The following is a 19,607-nucleotide window of genomic DNA, read 5'->3' on the forward strand; positions in this document are numbered from 1 at the left end:
CGTGAGATATTTGGCCCGGTCACTATCAATGGCCCATCCTGTATGTTATTATTATTATTATTGGTGTTTTGCTCTTATAGAGCGCAGTTAGATTAAACTAGATGGCCAATTCCTTTCGCTGCCTTCCTTGCTGTCCAAACTTCCCTCATTCGCTCGCTGTGTTTCTGTTTCCGGTCCTCTGTCCATGCTTCATGCCGGCTTCGTGTCTTCGGCTTCATCTTGATTGCCTTTTTGGTTGCCCATATTTCTTTCATCTTCCGGCTGTGATCTTGCTTGCGTTCTTCGGTCCATTTTACGCCTGTTCGTTTGTCATAGTGTACCTCATGTAGTTTACTTTTCTTAATGATGTTTCTGAATATTATTCTGTCGTTTATTGTGTCTGGTGTGATGTTGAGTTGGTTCAGCTCGTTTTACAGCTCTGCCACCCATTTATTGTTTCTAGTGGTTAGCCAGTCAAAGATCTGTTTGGTCAGTCTGTGTGATGGCTTTCTGTAAAACTGTCCATAGAACTGTAGTCTCCGTTTTCTAATCTTTTTTGTGATTCAAATGTTTTTCATTCCAGTCTTTGATCACAATATGAATTCTTTAGACGATGACCGGTTTCAGTCCGTAATGACCATCCTCAGATCTGTTTTACACCATGACCTGTGATTGTCTCCGTATGTTTGTATAGTTCCGCTGAAGGTTTCTTGATCCATATTCCATTGTTGTTGGTTGCGCCAAGTATTTTCCTAAGCATCTTCCGTTCCACTTTCTCTAGTTGTCTGATACGTGTATGCCCTAGGGTTAGTGTGGTCTCTGCTGCATACAGTGCTTCGGGGAACACCACCGTGTCGTAGTGGCGTAATTTGGCTTTTTGTGAGACAGACTTCTTGTTCTAATGATTCCACACTACTTCGTGTGCCTTGTCCAGTTTAGTTTTTCTTTCTTCGTTTGAGTCTCTGTTATGTCCGCTCATTTGTAGTATTTCACCGAGGTATTATAAGTTTGCCGTTTTGTAAATCGTGCCGTACTTTGTGTTCAGACATGAGAGTTTCTTTGTGCTCATAGACTGTGTCTTTTCGTAAGAGATCTATAGTCCAGTTTTGGAAGCGATATCGTGTAGTTTTTCAATAGCTTCTTTTGCTTCAGTGAGAGGTCATCGCCTTGTCGGACACCTGTGCGAATTTCAATGGTCTCTGACGGTTGCCGACAGAACTCTGCTTTGGAGGTCATGTTGGTCAAGGTTTGCTCTGTGATAGTCCGTGTTCTGATGTCTACTTTGTATTCAGCTAGAATTTTGAAGAGAGTTTTCCGGTCGATATTAGTCGTACGGCTTTTTGAAGTCGACGGAGGAAATGGTCAGGTCCTGTTTGTGTTGTAAAATCATTTTCAGGTTCCAAATTTGTTCTGCACAAGACCGCCCTTTACGGCTGCTTCGTATTCTCCAATCAAGTGGTCAGTCTGGCATTCTAGTCTGTTTAGTAGAGCTTGCCTTCGCCTCCAACAAAAAGCGTTTCTTGCAGTTTAACTCAATAGACTTGACAACAAAGATTCTACTCCAGTAGACTCTCATCCAGCACATGGTGGCGACGAAGACACTATGTCGCTCTGTTGTCGAGCCAGTTCTTGCAGGAACCGAGGAGAAATGAACATTTAGTGTAGGGCGGCCGTGTGAGCAGCAGTCTCGCTACCGCAGCGAGCCGCGACCCCTCTAACTGAAGACCCGGCTGCGTTTCAGGCTCATCTCGTCTCCCCGCTACTAAACGATAGCAGGCAAGGTCCAAGGTCAAAGTGTTAATCGATGTGGATGTTCGTGCTGATCGATTTAATATCTTGTTTACTTGTTTAATCTTGACAAGTGTAGCAGAAATTTGACATACCATGTGATCAAAAGTATCGGGACACCGGGCTGAAAATTACAAATTGGTGGAGCCCTCCATCGGTAATGCTGGAATTCAGTATGGTGTTGGCCCACCGTTAGCCTTGATGACAGCTTCCACTCTCGCAGGCATACGTTCAGTCAAGTGCTGGAAGGTTTCTTGGGGAATGGCAGCCCAGCCTTCAAGGAATGCTGTACCGAGGCCTGACACAAAGACGGCGTTCCAAAACATCCCGAGAGGTGTTCTGCAGGATTCAGGTCAGGACTCTGGGCAGGCCAGTCCGTTACAAGGACGTTATTGTCGTGCAGCCACTCCGCCACAGGCGGAGCAGCTGGTTCATCGCGTTGAAATATCGTTTTGCCATCCCCGAATTGCTCTTGAACAGTGGGAAGCAAGAAGGTGCTTAAAACATCGATGTAGGCCTGTGCTGAGATAGTGCCACGAAAAAAAACAAGGGGTGCAAGCTCCCTTACGGTCGCAGGTTCGAATCCTGACTCGGGCATGGATGTGTGTGATGTCCTTAGGTTACTTAGGTTTAAGTAGTTCTAAGTTCTAGGGGACTGATGAACTCAGAAGTTAAGTCCCACAGTGCTCAGAGCCGTCTGAACCATCTGCAAGCCCCCTCTACGAAAAACACGACCACACCATAACACCGCCGCCTCCGAATTTTACTGTCTGCACTACAGACGTTGGCAGATGACGTTCACCGGTCATTCGCCATACCCACACCCTGCCATCGGATCGCCACATTGTGTACCGTGATTCGTCACTCCACACAACGTTTTTCCACTGTTCAACCGTCCAATTTTTACGCTCCTTACAGCAAGCGAGGTGTCGTTTGGCATTTACCGGCTTGATGTGTGGCTTATGAGCAGCCGCTCGACCATGAAATCCAAGTTTTCGCACCAGCCGCCTAACTGTCATAATACTTGCAGTGGCTCCTGATGCAGTTTGGAATTCCTGTGTGACGGTCTGGACAGACGTCTGCCTATTACACACCACGACCCTCTTCAACTGTCGGCGGTCTCTGTCAGCCTGCCGCGCGGGGTAGCCGTCCGGTCTGAGGCGTCTTGTCACGGTCTGCGCTGCTGCCCCCATTGGAGGTTCGAGTCCTCCTTCAGTGTGTGTGTGTGTGTGTGTTGCCCATAGTTTACGTTAAATGAAGTAGTGTCTAAGCTTAGGGATCGACGACCTATGCAGTTTGGCCCCATAAGATCTTACCACAAATTTACATTTTTTTTTTCTCTGTCAGTCAACAGACGTTGTCGGCCTGTACACTTTTGTGTCCCTTCACGTTTCCACTTCGCTATCACATCGGAAATAGTGGACATGCGGATGTTTAGGAATGTGGAAATCTCGCGTACAGACGTGCGACATCGAATCACCTGAGCATGTTCAAAGTCCGTGAGTTATGCGGAGCGCCTCGTTCTGCTCTCTCACGATAATGACTACTGAGGTCGCTGATACGGAGCACCTGCCAGAAGGTGGCAGCACAGTGTATGTTCCCAATATGAAAAACGTATGTTTCTGGGGGTGTCCGGATACTTTTGATCACATGGTATATCTTGCCACAAAGCGTAGTGCAGAACAATGACGTGGACGCAAGGTGTGGCCCAAATGGTTCAAATGGCTCTGAGCACTTTGCGACTTAACTTCTGAGGCCATCAGCCCTCTCGCAAGGTGTGGCCGCTTCCCAAGCGATCTGGCGGGGCCAGACTTCTGGATCACGGAGACACTGTGCAGAAGACGTAACCCAACACCCCAGAGGGACTAGTACAGTAGAGGGGGTCCAGTGGTGAGCGAGGAAATGCTGCGTCCCTTTACGCTGCCAAGTGTAGTACCGCTTATCGCTTTTACCGTCAATGGAGGTGTATAAGTTACTGAAGGTATCCCAGTAAAGAACGAATAATTGAAAAAGTGCCATGATGGTATCTGTGTTGACAAATGGTTCCGGATTAGTCCTACATTTGGACCTCTGAGAGGGGCTGCCAAGGGGCTGCTAACCATAAGAACGAGAGTGTACAGTTCCCTACCACATGATTATATCGGCACTGTAGATCGTTGAGGTTCACCTGGGATTTTGGAGCTATGTGACGCAGTAATGAGTTCAGGTGCATTGTTCTGCTGGAAGATCACGTCCCACTGAACTCCTTGGAAGTGCTGCACGAAGGTCTGTGTTTCTTCTCCACACTTCCGCATCCGTTCATCAAGCACTAGACGTTTCCACAGCTTACGCTTCGCCAAAACATGGTGCCCGAAGCTGGCGATGCTCGCCACTGGCCTGGAGAACGGGGACGTACGTAGGGGCGTGGCGCCGTGTAGCCCGGCCAGTGAGTAAACGGCCGTTGTCCACACGCCGAGTCCACGTAGTGCTGGAGACCTCGAAACAAGTGGATGTACTTTACACTTCCCCGAATGCAGTAACGCCAAGGCCTAATCTTTAACTGGCTGCTGCCGCTGCCCTCCGAGCCGAGCAACGGCTGGGCGCTTCCTGTTGTTTAACGAGAAAGCTGAATAAAGGAGCTCCCTGCGTCCTGCTGGGAAACACGCACCCGACTCGTACAAGTGTAGTCGGTGCTGACTTCAGGTCACCCCCAATGTGTTGACGAATGTACGAGTTTAAATCCGGCGGTAAGCGTAAGACATCACCCGAAATTGTGCTAATCGTATTCTCTGAAGACTATTTCGAGGAACTAGTTCATGAGCCCACTCGAGTGGTAAACAGTTGTGAAAACACACTTGACCTCTTAGCAACAAATAATCCCGAGCTAATGACGAGCATCGAATCGGATACAGGGATTAGTCAACATACGGCTGTCGTAGCGAGACTGAATATAGCAACTCCAAAATCCTCCAAAAATGAACGAAAAATTTATCTGTTCGAAAAAGCAGATAACAATTCGCTCGGATCCTTCCTGAGAGACAATCTGCACTCCTTCGAAATTAAGAATGTAAGTAGACCAGAGGTGGCTTCAATGCAAAGAAATGGCGTAGACAGCAGTTGCGAGATTTATACCAAATAAATTAACAAAACACGGAGCAGGGATCCCCCAATGTACACAAAACAGGTCAGAGCACTGTTGCAGAAACAACGAGAAAAGTACGCCGAATTTAGACGCTCGGAAAATCCCCAAGTTTGTCAAACTTCTACGGAAGGTCGGACTTGAGTGAGAGATCTAAAGGCCGTAAATTCAAATAAATACCTAGGAATTACACTTACGAACCACTTAAACTGGAAATAACACATGAAACATGTTGTGGGGAAGGTGAACCAGAGACAGCGTTTTACTGGCAGAACACTTAGAAGATGCGGGAGACCTACTAAATAGACTCCTACACTACGCTTGTCCGTTCTCTTTTGGAGTACTGCAGCGTGGTGTGGGATGCTCAGCAGTTAGGATAAACGGAGTATATAGAGAAAGTTCAAAGAAGAGCAGCACGTCTTGTATTACCGAGAAATAGGGGACAGAGTGTGAGAGACGGGATACGGGATTTGGGATTGGCATCATTCAAACAAAAGCATTTTTCGTTGCTGCGGGATCTTTTCACGAAATTTTAGTCACCAACTTTCCCCACCAAATACGAAAATATTTTGTTGACGCCGAGGGGAGAAACGATCATCGTAACGTACGGAAAGATATACAGGGTGTTACAAAAAGGTACGGCCAAACTTTCAGGAAACATTCCTCACACAAAAAGAAAGAAAATACGTTATGTGGACATGTGTCCGGAAACGCTTACTTTCCATGTTAGAGCACATTTTATTACTTATTTTCAAATCACATTAATCATGGAATGGAAACACACAGAAACAGAACGTACCAGCGTGACTTCAAACACTTTGTTACAGGAAATGTTCAAAATGTCCTCCGTTAGCGAGGATACATGCATCCACCTTCCGTCGCATGGAATCCCTGATGCGCTGATGCAGCCCTGGAGAATGGCGTATTGTATCACAGCCGTCCACAATACGAGCACGAAGAGTCTCTACATTTGGTACCGGGGTTGCGTAGACAAGATCTTTCAAATGCCTCCATAAATTAAAGTCAATAGGGTTGAGGTCAGGAGAGCGTGGAGGCCACGGAATTGATCCGCCCCTACCAATCCGTCGGTCACCGAATCTGTTGTTGAGAAGCGTACGAACACTTCGACTGAAATGTGCAGGAGTTCCATCGTGCATGAACCACATGTTGTGTCGTACTTGTAAAGGCACATGTTCTAGCAGCACAGGTAGAGTATCCCGTATGAAATGCCGGCCGCGGTGGTCTAGCGGTTCTAGGCGCGCAGTCCGGAACCGCGCGACTGCTACGGTCGCAGGTTCGAATCCTGCCTCGGGCATGGGTGTGTGTGATGTCCTTAGGTTAGGTAGGTTTAAGTAGTTCTAAGTTCTAGGGGACTGATGACCACAGATGTTAAGTCCCACAGTGCTCAGAGCCATTTTTGAGCCGTATGAAATCATGATAACGTGCTCCATTGAGCGTAGGTGGAAGAACATACTGACGAAACTAAAATGAGCTCTAACATGGAAATTAAGCGTTTCCGGACACATGTCCACATAACATCTTTTATTTCTTTGTGTGTGAGGAATGTTTCCTGAAAGTTTGGCCGTACCTTTTAGTAACACCCTGTAGGTGTTCGTTTATTCGGCGCGTTGTTCGAGAGCGGAACAATAGAGAATTACTGCGAACGTGGTTCGATCTACTTGTGCCAGAGAGTTTCCAGAAGGATTATCTAGCATGTTTGATTGCTCCATTACGAAACTGCTGAGGTTATGCTGGGTTGGAGTTTGACACGACACGATACTCGAATATACCCCTGTGTGGCGTGGCCAGCTGAGACGAGGTACTCAATGCAGTGTGGGGAGTGCGTGTTCCTGTCATTTAAAGTCATAAACGTCCAAAGCACGAAACACAAAATGGGTAACGTGTGCAGTTGACAACAAAGCTTAGTCACGCGTGGAGGGCTGGAGCTGCGTAACACACTGCCTCAGTGTGCAGTCGATCACCCCTCGTGCCGTACGTGTGGTGACAGAACGTGTCGGGCGAACCCTGGACACTGCTACCTTAAGTCAGTAAACCCGAAGGATTTAATTACATTTCAGTGAACCCGAGTCCGGCCCTCCAGATTTAGGTTTTCCGTGAATTCCCTAAATGCTGGGATGATTCCTGTGACAGGGCACTCCTGCCCTCCTTCCCCACCCTTTCCTAACCCTACGGTACCAGTGACCTCGCTGTTTTGGTGCCTTCACTCGAAACGAGCTCAGCCACCACCACCGTGCGAAGTGTGCAGCACGTCTCTTGGAGCCACCAGTCTGCCATCGACGCCCTCTCGACGCACGCTGTTTAAAATCGGCGAACAAGAGTCTCGGTCGCGACCTGTTTCGGCCTGGGCTTATGCCATCTTCGGACAGCATCGTCAGCTGCTTACCTCGCGTTTCGGTTCCCCAGCAGAGCACAGTGGAAGCTGCTCCACTGCGCCACTGTAAAAGGGGCGGAGCAACGCGCGTGAGAGTGCAGCGTACCGGCGCAGCAACAGAGCAAAGCGGCGTTGTCCTGCTGGAAGATGCGTGCCGCCAACAGCAGCGGAACGGCCTGGCCGTATCTCGCGCACTCTTACTTCCCTCCGAGAAAAATTATGGATTACTTCTTCTGTGCTTCCCCATAACGTGATAAAGAAATATCTTGGTGTTGTGCACCGCAAGCATAAGAGCAGAGGGATTTGTTCGAGAGTGGTACGAAACAGTTATTGTTATTGTCCATTTGAAAGATCATATCACAAACACGTACGAACGACAGAAGAATGAGCAGTACGTATGCAGTAATTCAGTGCTGTTTCTAATTAAACAGGACGCTAACTGAGTTTACTGTACGGGCGCAGAAGGGGAGCTATTCAGGATAGACACCGTGTGAGCATTCCTTACAGGGTCCTTTGAATTACAAGCTGCAGATTTTACGGTCCAGAACAGGAATGGGCTCGCCCAGGTAAGTTTCTGGAGCCGTAAGCCATTCACGGGACAAATTCAGGCAGCAAAAGCAGCAGTTAGTCGTTAACCGAAAGATTATGTTTTGTTTGGGAGTAGTAGGTGAATTAGTGGGAATCGAAGCAAGGTTATGGTACTTCTATAGTAAACTGTAATTACGTAAATGAAAAAAAAGTCGCCAGCCTGAGCAGGGAGAGTGGAACCAACTGATTGTACTGTACGTGACGTTACTTGGGGCTAACACCTGTTTTGCAAACAGGACACGAGACAGTAGCACAGTCTAGCAAGCCTCGGAACAGACGTTTGTCCCGAGCAACACGTATGGAATCTGAAAATATTTTGGCAACAACATGGCTCCTAGTAACACTCACCGTCCGTATTTACAGCGAGAACACTAACGTTCACTAATTAACATCAGGTACTAATGGATGGGAGCATCAAATATGAAGATGAGGAGCTTTAACTGATTGTTTAGAAAGACCGATACAGCGATGATCTATAAACTGTTTTGTTTACTATACGTTTCCACTCGTAGCATTTCTTTGCATTGAACAGAGAACCAATAGAACAAGGGATCCCTGAATCTGTTACGGTACGAACAGATGTAGCCACTCAATGTTGAAACACACGAGAGCTATCGAAATGATTGCTGCTCTTTGTAAGTACGTTCAGTGTTACAATGACTGCAATACTGCCTCAACTTTCGGCATGGCGGGCCAGAAACTCTTCAATCGGTTCACTCAGATCAGAACTGAACACTAGCTGCAAGATGTAGTATCAAAACACTTACAAAGAGAATAGAATTATGTTAACACTTTTACAAACCTGTGCAGCAACTATTCACAACGCTGGCCCTTAGACTGCAACGAACAATAACCACTCATTGTTATCAGTGCTCTGTTGAGTTGTATTTAACACTGAATTAGGCTTTTGTCGAGATAGATACTGCAGCGAAGTAGTTGGTTCTTTTCCATATATTTACACTTTTGCAAAACTTGAACTATTTACGTACTCAGGTTTACGTCGAGTATTTCAGAAACAACACTAACTGAACGCTAAAGAAAATCTACTCCACAAACGCTAATGAGCACTATTAAAGGAATGAAACTATGCAGTTCCATAAAATATGATACGCGCACATGGCGCATCACCAGGAAAACGATCCTGTCAAGTTAACACGAGGAAGGAGTAATCCAAGGTTTTCGATACAAAGTTCAACTAGAAACAAGTACTATTTGTTAATGAAGCAAATAGCAGGTCAACACAAGTACATCTGTCACTTGACATACGGGTGGTGGCATTGAAGATGACAATGATTAATAAAGTGTTCCTGGCTATCGTGTCGTGGTCGAAAGGATTTCCTCTTTAAAACGCGACGTTTCGTACCCATCTGCGGAGGACATTTTCAGGCGGAATCGTAGCTTTGTTGACTGTCCGATCCACACGCGCTGCTGCTGTCACGCCACGCTGGAAGACTGCCGGCCGTCTCCTCCAGCACCGGAGTCCAGACACGCCCTGCCCCTTCCTACTGAAGTTCCTGCGGTGTCTCGCAATCTCCGTGGCCTCTCTGTATAGCCTTTCGTGGTGCCCGCTTGTGGCTGCCACTACTTGAGTCCTATCGAAATGAATGTTGTGGCCTCCTGGCTGTAAAGCATGTTCTTCTGCAACTGCCCTCGTGGTCTTCGAGTCGTTTTTTGACAGTTCTTTTTGTGGTACCCACGTACACCTCCCGACGACTACGCGGAATCCTATAAATTCCAGCTTTTTCCTGCGGTAATTACACACCCACGCGGAAGATACAAGATCACCTAAAATCGGCCAAGGAGCTCGGCAACCGCAGGAAAAAGCTGGAATTTATATGATTCCGCGTAGTCGTGGGGAGATATAACATCCACGATATATATATTTTTTTATTACGAGTGGAATATGAACGTGTGGATAATATTCATTCAATTATGTAATTATTTCTTAAAAACATGATAATTACGTAAAACAGAGACAATATTTGTCTCACATTCTTTGTTAATCTACGTCATTCTTTTCTTTCCTTTGGACCCTTTTGTCATCTTCTTCTGATGTACATCGCCGACGCAAGACGCGAATCGATTTGAGGTCTGTTAAGTGAAAAACGTTTAAAGTAAAATTATTGTACTTTTATGTTCATTTGCTGGTAAAAACAAATAGGAGCCAAATGCGTTAAAACTATTTACGATTAATTATTGAAAATGCACTTCCTCTTTTAACTATAATTTTGTATTAATTGTTTTATCATAGCTGCAAGAAGCGCACCCATTGTTAGTTGCGATTATATAGCAACTTCTTCTGTACTTCTAGTTGAAAATAGCATGGGTTTGCGTTAAACTAATTTGCAAAACAATTTAATAATTTTTTTTGGTGACATCAATTTAAATAATTAACTATTTATTGGGAAAAGGAAAATCTTAATTAAAAAAGAAATCCTATATCTTTTGTTGGCCGCCATCTTAACTTTTATTACAGCGGCAGATTTAAATTACTTGAAACTGCAAACATTATTCCGATGTGTAAGGAATAAATGTTGCACCGCTGGTACTGAACTCTGTTTATAAAAGAAAAAAAAATTAATCGAATCAGACTGCATTTTCTAAGAACAGTAAAGATGGTATTTATTATTAAACAAGATTTCATTGCTGATGTATGAGGCCAAAATTAAACTACGGACGAATCACGGAGAAATATATTTTTTGGTAGCATACGTCAGTGTTGTGTGTGGATGGTATTCTGTGGTTCCTTTTCATGATCAATTTGCTAAGAATAATTAAATACATCGAAGACAAAAAACATTATAAAAGCTCTGATGTACGATCTGTAATTTTAGTGATATGAACACAGCTACCAGTCAACATTATTACACTACGTCAGGTGTTCTTGTGCAATTTGAACAAAATAATTATCCGGGAGAAGTTGTAGTTTGAATAATGCATTATACATGTGTATAATATTGTCAGTATCATTTACAAAATCAAATCAATGCAGCTGCTAAGAAAAAACACAGAGTGAATTCAAACTGCAGAATACCACTGAGTATCGTATCATCCATATTCATTGCACTTGTCCATGTTGATGATACTCAAAAACCGCCACACTGGCGCCCGAACATAGACCACCAATGCACATTTGTTCATTTAAATCAAATAATAACACAAAAAATGTGTAATTTTTTACAGGTATAAATTGCCACAACAACTTATTAATTATTCGTATGTATTGTATTTCACGAACATCGACACCTATCCACCGAGTTGCTGTTGCAACTAATACTAGAGCTGGTGCGACAGACGAATCAAATACAACACCGCTCGCCATTTTGGAGGAATATAGAGGTAGGAACAGAATTTATGCTTGTTTTGCGTAATGTTGGAGTTGTACGCATACAAGTTAGGTTCAACACTATCAGCCATAAGTAGTAGCGATTCAATAAACCGGCTGCGAGAAAGTTACTTTGAAAATGATTCTCTACACAGATCTAAAGAGTTTTCAGTGTTAATATATATATATATATATATATATATGTGTGTGTGTGTGTGTGTGTGTGTGTATGTGTGTGTGTGTGTGTGTGTGTGTGTGTGTGTGTGTGTGTGTGTGTGTGTGTGTTAGTTATAAGATTATATTGTGTTGATGTATATGTGGTAGTGAAATATATGGACTTGTTGTGTTATATTGTGTATAAAATGTTTAGGCCAAGGAAACTGGTTAAACCTAGTGAGGATGCGGAGGTAGAAGTGGTATCAGATCCTCCAGTAGAACAATCTGTTCACACTCCTACTCAGTCATTAGAGAATTTAATTACCGAAGAGAATTTTGTAGATGATGTTCCGACAGTTAGTGATACTGAAGAGCTGCCGAAGCAAACTGGCACTCCACCAGTCAATCAGTTAGAAAATAGAAACACTATTTGTACCGGCCCAGGGGCACAAGTGCACAACGCACAAGCTATGCCGTTACAGGATATGTTGACAGCATTATTCGAAAAATTTACTACCCAGCAGGGGGAAGAAAGGGCTAGAGAGAGACAGGAACAAGAAATTAAAGACCAAGAAAGGGAAAGGAAATTAGTTGAAAGTATCAAGAACATATTTCTTAAAAGTGATGAGGAAATTGTCCGCCAGATCAATCAAACTTTAAACGAACAGAATAGTGCTATAGCTAATCATGTGAAACAAGAGATCGATGCAGTGAAATCCACGATCGAACCATTAGTGAAAATTCCAGTTCAGGTTAGTAGCATTAAAACTGATGTGGATAAACTTGAAAATAGATTCAAAGCTCTAGCCACAGCTGTCGAAACATTGCAGGAAGATATTCTTTCCGAAATTCATAGGCAAGCCAAAACCGAGATAGCCAGAGCGATGTATCCTGAAAACCGTAACCCACAAAATCTGTCAGTATACAGCAATGACAACACTGATGCTGGCAGGCAAACGTACACAGACCATTCTACACCGAATCTTGTTGTACCGCAAAGAAAACCAGAGTTTGGTAATCAAATTATTTTGCCGCAGCAATGCGTGACAACAAGAAACAATCATGATAACGAAACAGAGTGCACTTGTGAAAAGGTGAATGCAACACCCGCAAATGATAGCAGTTCAATGCAACTAACAACTCTGATGCATGAAGAGAGTCTCATCAAGCATCGGCAGTTTCAGATCTTCAATGAAGAAAGCAATAGAAACGTACACCCTGTTGTATTTATCCGTAATTTCAAAAGTGTCTCCGAAAATCATGGTCAGAAGAAGAAAAGATACAATTTGTGGTATCACATATCTCTGGTGGTGCGTTATTATGGGCAATAAATGGCGTAGAAACTTGTAAAACCTTTCATGACTTTGAAAAGGCGTTTTTAGATCAATTTTGGTCGGCGTCTATTCAAGAGCGACTTCGTAAAATAGTATACAATGACAAAGTGTATAATCCGAAATCAGGTTCATTAAGGAAATATTTTGAAAAATATGTTAACATGACCAGGTACTGGGATGAGCCAGTTACCACTAGAGATTTGTTACGAGTACTAAAAGCCAGACTACCAATCCACATTAGAGATAAACTGTTCAATGTTACAGACCCCGACCTAAAAGAATTTCTATCTGTAATCGATTCCCTGGATCTTGTGTACGAGGATGCCAGAAAAACTTCTGATGTCACCAGCAATACAAACAGTCCGAACGGAAAGAATTCATGGAGTTCAAACAAGGAAAATAGGGGCGAAGCTAGTCCTAAACAAAATAAAAATAAATCTTATGGAAACAGCAATTACAACAATAACAGTAATAGAAACCAATACAACCAAGACTGTGGTTACAACGATAATAATAACAAGGATTATAGGAAAGCCGAAGAATACCAACAGCCGAATGGTAATCCAAGGCAGCATCACAATCAGAATTCAAATTTTCATAGTGACATTAATAAGCGAAAAAGACGGAATGACCACAGACCAAACAGTCCGTACAAAGATAAGCCAAAGAATATGCGTGGAGATAACGAATAGTGGCGGCAACCAGGACCAAGCCATTGGCAACCGTCGCAAGGTTCTTTTAATACAGGCCAGCCGGTAAACTATGTCCAAGCTATTCCGATGTCAAACAGCCGATATCCACCGTGGTGGGATACAAGCAGGCCACCTCCAACTACAACAGAAAATTCACAAAATGTGAAAATAACAGAGGTACCTTCTGATACCAAACAAAATTCACAGATGCCGACAAACTAATTGCGGACCCCGTAGGCGTTCGCCAGGCGACCGAGGGCAACAAGGAAGGCAATGGGTCGAAGAAGCACAATATGAACATGTTTCGACATCAGGATGGAAATAAATTAGAAGATGGGCTATATCGAGAATCTGTCATTTCTGATAAGATAGAAAAGAAACTAATTCAAGCAAGTATCAACGGGAGTATAAATGGGATACCAACTACAGTTCTGCTCGATGCAGGTGCAAATGTATCCGTAATGAATATGCAATTTGTCGAGAAGGTTTCGCAACTAGGAAAATTACCGATCTTACGCGTCGCAAATTGCAAGGTTATTGGAGCATTGGGAAATAAGACACAAACCATAAAATTCCAGACACAGGTGGAAGTTACCTTAGGAAATGATCGCTTGACATGCACGTTACTATTGATACATGGACTTGAGTTCCTTCGGGAAAAGGAAGGTATAATTAATCTTGCCCGGGGGACGTGTGATCTTAATCAACAACAGCGACCGGTAACTTTGATGTTGAATCGGGATTTCGGTGCAAACCTTCCATTAATGCAAAAGGTACGCCTTTCTGTCAGGAAACAGAAGATGTTAATGTTGAACCAAGAGCACCCGCAGATATGTAGTCAAAACCGAAATAACGATCTACCCAGCAATGCGAACGGCATCGCGGCAACAATACAAGAAAAAATAAAGGAGACAACTTGCATTAATACTTCTGAGGCTAAGCAATTGACCGAATTATTGTCTGAATATCATGAAGTATTCGTTGAACAACCTGATATCATAAAAGATTATCAGTATAAAATGAATGTATTCCCGCACAAGACTTATTGTAGAGCAGCTTACTCGGTTCCCTGGACTAGGGGCAATATTGCCATAAAGACATGAAAAAATATTTGCAATAAAATGTTTGTATTTAGAAAAGCCTAATACGAGGAGCTAATGTACCGAACATTAATAAATGTGATGTTTAGTTTTAGTAATACAATCATATTATATGTTTGTTAGTATGTAGATTTGAAACTTCCTGGCACATTAAAACTGTGTGCCAGACCGAGACTCGAACTCGGGACCTTCGCCTTTTGCGGGCAAGTGCTCTACCAACTGAGCTACTCAAGCACGACTCACGCCCTGTCCTCACAGCTTTACTTCTGCCAGTACCCCGTCTCCTACCTTCCAAACTTTACAGAAGCTCTCCTGCGAAGTTCGAGTCTCGGTCGGGAACACATTTTTAATGTGCCAGGAAGTTTCATATCAGCGCACACTCCGCTGCAGAGTGAAAATCTCATTCTGGAAACATCCCCCAGGCTGTGGCTAAGCCATGTCTCCGCAATATCATTTCTTTCAGGAGTGCTAGTTCTGCAAGGTTTGCAGGAGAGCTTCTGTAAAGTTTGGAAGGTAGGAGACCAGATACTGCAAGAAGTAAAGCTGTGAGGACCGGGCGTGAGTCGTGCTTGGGTAGCTCAGTTGGTAGAGCACTTGCCCGCGAAAGGCAAAGGTCCCGAGTTCGAGTCTCGGTCTGGCACACAGTTTTAATGTGCCAGGAAGTTTCATAACACGCACACTCCGCTGCAGGGTGAAAATCTCATTCTAGTATGTTGATTTACACGTCAAGTGTCACAATATAATATTCTCGAATTATTTGTGCAAGGAGTAAACAATCTCCATGATAAACACATTTTAACAAAAGAAATCAATATCTTCATAAAAGTTCTCTTAAATATTATTGTATTATATGTAGTAAATTTTATTATATTTTTATGTAGCATACATATCAATGAAATGCATACAATGTTTTAAATGAGATTGAGTCATATAGTCCCATACATGCAACGAATGTTGGTCATGTGTGAGCTGTGTGATCATGTCAGCCACCTCTCGAATAGTAACTGACTGTGTACTAATTAATGTACACATTTAAATATGAAGTCATATAAAATGACTTATCAGGGACATTCCGGTTAAAAGAAGTCAAACATGGACCTCTGTCCCAAGAAATGATAAAATATGTGTATTTGCCATGAACATGGAAGTGTACTGTTATCTCGATTGTTCGAGAATGATCTAATGATCACAACAATGTAGCAGACTCCTAAAGTTTTATACTGTATGAAGTTTACGTAACTGGATAAAATTTTGATCATGTTATTCAGTCATTGTAATCCGAAAATGTGTGCAAATGTACCAGACCTCTTTTCATGAAAGGTGTCGTTCGCATATAGACTGTGTGTAAGTACTATGGACATGTACTCACAGCAATCAGAAACTTGATCTGTGTCTTACAAGAACTGCACAAAAGTCTAGTGGACACTGATTTATTTAGCGAAAAATGTGAACAGTGATAAACTGTGATGAAGAAACCTTAAGAACACTCGTGTAGTGTCGAAGGACGCTATGGACGTTAAGTTCTGTTGCCAATATTAGCAGTTAAAAGGAACTCGTGACCTCTAATAATTCGATTCGGAGCGCCTTTGCAGGTAAAATATTATGTGACTCACTGCAGAGCCAGCCGCGCCGCACAGAAACAATGCAACGTTGGCTTGGCAGCGCGTCGCGAGAGAGAAAGAGTAATCACATCCTCCGAGTATACAGAAAGCACGCTACGGACACGTTTGTGATTAACAGTGCCGTGATTGAAACGTGCATATTGTGATGAATTCCTAAATGAATCACTACATTGTATTGAACAGTGTCAAGATACAGGACAAAATTAATTCCATCCACAGGATGGTAAGAGTGTTTATCTTGTCACTGACACATGTACCCGTCTTGAACTGAATGACGAGGCACAAGAGAATCCAGAGCTGCTGCAGGGGTAGTTCCGGCCGGCAGCAGATCGCAATCACGACGCAGCCGGCGGCAGTCGACGCGACGCCGACGCTGCCAGGGGCGGATCGCCGGCAGTCACTACCTGACTGCGTTCCGACGGCTAGACGTGGAAGAAATTTTTGTCATACACAAGAAATATACTAAAACTGTTAAAAAAACATCATAAAACTTCAATGTATTCGCACATACGACAGAAACATAAATTCGTGTTCCGGTTTGTTCAATCTCAACTATGTCAAACCTGACTGTAAATAGTAGGTGAATGTATTGTCTTGAAGCCCCTTGGACGGTTTTGATCCCCGTTTTCCGAGTCCAGCTAACCGGAATGAAGGGGGCAGGGGCGGGGGGGGGGGATAAGATAATCCAGGAAGTATCCGAAGCAAATTTCCGACGCAATACAGTCACGGAGGTTTTTATTTATTTATTTATTTATTTATTTATTTTTTTTTTTTGTAATTGCTCAATTCAAAAACCATTTTCTGTGACAAGTTACATCGAAGTCAAATATTCGGATATTAAAAATAATGAATCTTCATGGATTACGTGGACTGATAAAAAAAAGGGTGATAAGAAATAAACATGGTGAATCAACTATTTTTTTTTATCAGCCCAAGGGGCAATATAAAATCCACGATATATATATATATATATATTTTTTTTATTACGAGTGGAATATGAACGTGTGGATAATATTCATTCAATTATGTAATTATTTCTTAAAAAGATGATAATTATGTAAAACAGAGACAATATTTGTCTCACATTCTTTGTTAATCTATGTCATTCTTTTCTTTTCTTTTGTACCCTTTTGTCGTCTTCTTCTGATGTACATCGCCGACGCAAGACGCGAATCGATTTGAGGTCTGTTAAGTGAAAAACGTTTAAAGTAAAATTATTGTACTTTCATGTTCATTTGCCGGTAAAAACAAATAGAGCCAAATGCGTTAAAACTATTTACGATTAATTATTGAAAATTCACTTCCTCTTTTAATTATAATTTTGTATTAATTGCTTTATCATAGCTGCAAGAAGCGCAGCCATTGTTAGTTGCGATTATATAGCAACTTCGTCTGTACTTCCAGTTGAAAATAGCATAGGTTTGCGTTAAACTAATTTGCAAAACAATTTAATAATTTTTTTGGTGACATCAATTTAAATAATTAACTATTTATTGGGAAAAGGAAAATCTTAATTAAAAAAGAAATCCTATATCTTTTGTTGGCCGTCATCTTAACTTTTATTACAGTGGCAGATTTAAATTACTTGAAACTACAAACAATATTCCGATGTGTAAGAAATAAATGTTACACCGCTGGTACTGAACTCTGTTTATAAAAGAAAAAAAATTAATCGAATCAGACTGCATTTTCTAAGAACAGTGCAGATGGTATTTATTGTTGAACAAGATTTCATTGCTGATGTATGAGGCCAAAATTAAACTACGGACGAATCACGGAGAAAAATATTTTTTGGTAGCATACATCACTGTTGTGTGTAGGTGGTATTCTGTGGTTCCTTTTCATGATCACTTTGCTAAGAATAGTTAAATCCATCGAAGACAAAAAAAATTATAAATGCTCTGATGTACGATCTGTAATTTTAGTGATATGAACACAGCTACCAGTCAACATTATTACACTACGTCAGGTGGAATTCTTGTGCAATTTGAACAAAATAATTATCCGGGAGAAGTTGTAGTTTGAATAATGCATTATACATGTGTATAATATTGTCAGTATCATTTACAAAATCAAATCAATGCAGCTGCTAAAAAAAACCAGAGTGAATTCAAACCGCAGAATACCACTGAGTATCGTATCATCCATATTCATTGCACTTGTCCATGTTGATGATACACAAAACTCGCCACAACGACTACGCGGAATCCTATAAATTCCAGCTTTTTCCTGCGCTTGGCGAGCTCCATGGCCGATTTTAGGTGATCCTGCATCTTCCGCGTGGCTGTCTTAATTACGGCGGCGATCCGCTTTTTCAAGATTTTTTTCTCTGCTGTCAGTCATATCCTTAATGAATGGCAACAAGACCCGATTTCACCGGCGCTCGAGCGTCACTATGATTTCTACGCTGTGGTGTTGTCGCCTTGGGCCGCGCGGGGTAGCCGCGTGGTTTCATACACCTTGCCACGGTTCTTGAGGACCCTCCGTCCGAGGTTCGAGTCCTCCCTAGGTCATGGGTGTTTGTGTGTGTTGTCCTTAGCGTAACCTAGTTTAAGTTATATTAAGTAGTGTGTAAGCTTAGGGACCGATGACCTCACCAGTTTGATCTCGTAGGAACGTACGACAAATTTCCAAAATTTTTTCACCCTCTCTTCACCTCAGCGAACGAATAACCACTCATGAGCAATGCATTGGCGAGATGTTTCAATTCTGCTTCAAGCAGCTCTGGTTGGCAGGTGGTCCTTGTTCTGTCCGCCAATGTTTTTATGATGCCTCGCTTTTGTTGTGGGTGGTGGTTCGAATCCCGGTGTAGGTAATGGTCTGTGTGCGTGGGTTTTCGGTGCGCCGTGTGGCCCAAGCTACCACCTTCTTTCTTGAAAACTAGCGCGTCAGGGAAATTTAATCTTCCTCCTCCTCGGTAAACTGAATCTTCTGGTTGATTCCGTTCAGATGTTTGTGAAAACGATCCAGTTGCTCCCTGCCATGCCGCCACAACACAAACGGATCATCCACGTAACCTAACCAGATATTCGGTTTCTTGTTCGCAGTTTCCAATGCCCGCTCCTCGAATTTTTCCACAGAGAAGTTCGCTATAACCGAAGTTAAGGGGCTCCCCATAACGACGCGATCCGTCTGTTCATAGGACTCCTCGTTCCATTTGAAGTACTTGGTTCTGAGGCAATATTTGAACTGTTCTGCGACATCGGGAGGAAAAATTGGATTCAGCTGTTGCAACACTTCATCGAGTGGATCCATAGTGAATAGCGACACCAAATCAAAACTAACCGATATGTCCTTCGGCTGTACCTCTATGCTGTTTAATTTACTGATAAAATGTGCCGAATTCTTGACATACGAATCCGATCGGTCCACATGTGGTCTTAATAATGTTGTCAAGAACTTTTCAGTCGAGTAGGTGGCCGAACCAGTAGGACTCACAATAGGCCACAGAGGAACACGTTCTTCGTGCAGATTCGGCAACCCGTAAAGACTCGATGCTCGCGCAACTGAATT

Source organism: Schistocerca serialis, unplaced genomic scaffold, assembly GCF_023864345.2.
Source record: "Schistocerca serialis cubense isolate TAMUIC-IGC-003099 unplaced genomic scaffold, iqSchSeri2.2 HiC_scaffold_934, whole genome shotgun sequence".
NCBI lineage: Eukaryota > Metazoa > Arthropoda > Insecta > Orthoptera > Acrididae > Schistocerca > Schistocerca serialis.